Raw genomic sequence first — 3891 nt, forward strand, 5'->3', positions numbered from 1 at the left:
TGGATGCGGCTCTGGGCTGAGGGACTCCCTTTATACACAGGGACAAGGAAGTGGCCCTCACTGACCCCCCAGAGGGGCCAGCCCAGAGACTCCTGACTCATGGGCAGCAGGCTCTCTGGGAGGGGCCAGGAAGTGGCCCTCACTGACCCCCCAGAGGGGCCAGCCCAGAGACTCCAGGCTCATGGGGCAGCAGGCTCTCTGGGAGGGGCAGGAAGAGGCCCTCACTGACCCCCCAGAGGGGAATCCCAGACTCCTGGCTCATGGGCAGCAGGCTCTCTGGGAGGGGCCAGGAAGAGGCCCTCACTGACCCCCCAGAGGGGAATCCCAGACTCCTGACTCATGGGGCAGCAGGCTCTCTGGGAGGGGCCAGGAAGAGGCCCTCACTGACCCCCCAGAGGGGAATCCCAGACTCCTGGCTCATGGGCAGCCTCCTCTCTGGGAGGGACCTCTGCTGTCATGCCAGCCTCTGACTCAGGGCTTTGCACAATCCTGGAATTGTGCAATTTGGGTGCAAGCATTTCACTGTTTCTGTCATTTATCTTTTTATGCAGTTTAGATAGCGTATACATTACCCGGGGGTGTTTACGTAATGAATAGAATATTACATAAGAAACATTAATAACAATACTGGTGCATGTTGCGTAGTAAGATGTTTGCGCGCAGGGACGCGAGACAGCACCAAGGAAGAGGCGAAGCACCTGGCAAGAACAGCACAAGATCTGCGCCCCTGTGTTTGTAGGTGGAGGATACATCAGATTTAAAGCTTGTCAGTAAGATAGTGGTGCTGTACCCAGGAATACACAGTCCCAGACCCTGGCCCTATAGTGGTGCTGTGCCCAGGAGTACAGAGTACCAGACCCTGGCCCTATAGTGGTGCTGTACCCAGGAGTACAGAGTCCCAGACCCTGGCCCTCCTCCCTGAGAAGGACTCAGCTGTAAAACGTTCCTTTTTGAGGTCCGGGTTTCTGGTACAGAGAGAGATTCCGCATTTTGTGATGCTCTGGGCCCAGCAGTAACCTCACCTTGGCAGCCAGGTCAGGTGGAGTGGGGGAGTGACACAATCAATCAATCAATCATATCATTTGTAAAGCGCACTACTCACCCATGAGGGTCTCAAGGCGCTGGGGGGAGGGATGCTGCTACTGCTCGAAGAGTCTTGAGGAGTCTCCTGAAGGCTAGTAGATCCTGGGTCTTACGTAGGTTGGTGGGGAGGGTGTTCTAGGTCTTGGCGGCAAGGTGGGAGAACAATCTGCTGCCAGAGGTCACTCTTCGGAAGCGGGAGACTGTGGCGAGGGCGAGGCCGGCGGAGCGGAGCTGGCGGGTGGGACGTCGTTGTTGTTGGAGCTGGGGTTGGAGAGTTCCTTCACAATGTTGAAGAGCTCTTTGCTGTTGTGCGCGTTGTTGTCTAGGCGGTCTAGGAAGATGCCCTGTTGTCACGGGGCATCTTCTAAGTACCCCTGACACAATGAGAAGCCAGCAGAGCATTGCCCTTCCCGGCGAGGTATGGCCTTTCTTGGCCTCAGATCCTCCATATCCGGCAGTGTGTAGAATTGATGGATTTTGGGAAGACTCAGGAGAGACGCTGTGGCCAGTTCTTGGCAGAACCAGGGGTTGCACCAGAGTGTTGAGATCTTGCTTGGAATGAAGTGATGAACCCCCCGAGCAGGCGCAGTTGGAAGCGTGTGCTTTTGGGCGGGATGTTCACTTGTGTCTGTAGATTGAGGACTTGATTTAAAGTTTGGGGGAAGGGTGACTCCATCACAATCATGACAGATATCTGTCCGCCGTATTACTAGTGCCGCAGGATAGAATGCACTTTACTAAGTATTGGAAGAAGAAACTTTGAACTATTTTTGAACATAGGAATAAACACGTAAAGACGGAGATTGTGTTACTGGAAATGGAGGCTTCTTCTCAGATAGGAACAGAAAGTCTAGTTGCTCAGAGAACTTCCAAAAATATTTATGTCAGTTTATGATTGTTGGCAAGCTCCGGGTCTGCTCAGCTGTCAGTTAGAAAACTAATGTCGCAAGCGAGCAGAGGTGTGTGAACTTGAGGGTGCTTCCCTTCTCAAGAGAGAGAAAGGTTAGTTCAACTTTAACAAAGTACGGCATTGTGTTATGCTTCAGACTTAGGGCCTTATTTTGTGTTTGACGGTTCAATTGACCACCAAACCCACAGTGGCGGTATGGCTACTGCCGCACCGGTGGTCCAACTGCCCTATAACAAGTTGGGTGGTTGGACCACCATGGGACCGCTGCTGCCGCCAGGGATCCGTGATGCCTGGCGGTCCTTCAGCGGTCTGAGGCTCCTAATATGCTGCAGCAACGTCAAGCATAGTAGAGGTTTCCTCATGGCCACAGTTTTCATGGTGGTGAGCACGCCATGAAAAGTATATCTGTAAGGAAGGCATTAGGGAGGATAGGCCACGTTGACAGTCCACAAATGGTTGAGGTCAGCAGGGGAAAAGCAAATTGAGGGCAGTGCCAGCTGATTTTCCCTGGCATAAGCACAGGTAAAAGGAGAAACTGGGTATGTGGCACAGATGAATGCTACCAGACATTTTTTTGTTAGAAACAGGTGCCGTCCACATCTTCCTCCTCTGATGTGTGCAGTGTTTCCTGTGTGGGTGGTGTTGTAGATGCGGCAGCCGAGGTAGGCACACACACATCAGGGGCAGAAGATGTGGACTCCGTGCCCGTAGCAACATTCATCTGTGCCAACACATGAGGCAGCGCAGCATCGAGTAGGATCGGCTAGGTTTGCAACACAGCAGCAACGTCGCAGTGGTAGGAAGAGATTGCAGCAAAGTGGCCATACTACTTTTGCTCCATGGACTCCAAGATGGTTCTCATTGCCACCAGACGGTTGGCACACTTGCTGGTGCCACTTTGGCAGGTGATTAGTTCATGCTTTTGCCTCATGACACCAGCAATGTCATCCCAGGACTGCTGGAGGCCACGGAGCGGAGAGCAGGTGCGTCTGACGGCAGAAGTGTTGTCCCAATTGGGACTGAGGCACTCATGAACTCTCTCTAGGGGGGCCGCCACGGTCTCCTTCCCTCCAGCACCTGCTTGATCAACTCCGGCTGGACCCCTACCACCGTACGCTGGAAGGTAATCTGTGGGTCCTCGGAGCACAGGTTCTGTCTTGGGTGGCAGGTGGTGCCTGTGGTTGGTAGTTGGGGGAATGTGGAGACCCCAATACACTGTTGACCCTCCCTGTGTCCAGAGATGATGTCACGATGGAGTCCAGCAGTCCTTGGAGGGCGTCCTGCTCGATGGTTTTCAGTTTGTTCACCATCCTCGCTGAAGTCCGGGACAGCGTGCTGGCCAGGAGGTGAGGGTTCATTCTCTGCAATCAGATGGGGAAGTGCTGTTGCTGATCTCTCTTGGATGTTGACATGAGTAATCCAGTTGGGAATCAAGGTGCAATACATTTCACTTTCAGTTCCTCATTGACGGTAGACGCCGGTTACACGAAGGCATGGATTGCAAATCGCATTGTATTTCCCTTTCAGATGACTGGATCCCAGCAATGTTTTCACTACCACTGTGTGCCTACTCTGAGTGGATGGGTCCTGTTATACTAGATAGATTATGATCACTGACGTTCAACCCGTTTCATCAGGACCAGAGTTGGTTATCCGCAGGGTGTCACGCATCGTTTTAATCAGACCCGTGCACTTGTATGTGTACGTGCCTCTTCTGGCTGCTCCAAATTTGGTCCTGGCAGCCAACTTACTGCCACACAGTGACAGGACTCAGATCATACAGTGACTCTCATATGCCTTTGACACCTACATTATGCATGATCATACCCAATGGACTGGCATGGCAGGCTGTTATAGAGTGATTTGTGTCAGGCAGCACCGCACATGGCAGTAGTGCT

The sequence above is a fragment of the Lissotriton helveticus genome, chromosome 9 (assembly GCF_964261635.1).
Source record: "Lissotriton helveticus chromosome 9, aLisHel1.1, whole genome shotgun sequence".
Taxonomy (NCBI): domain Eukaryota; kingdom Metazoa; phylum Chordata; class Amphibia; order Caudata; family Salamandridae; genus Lissotriton; species Lissotriton helveticus.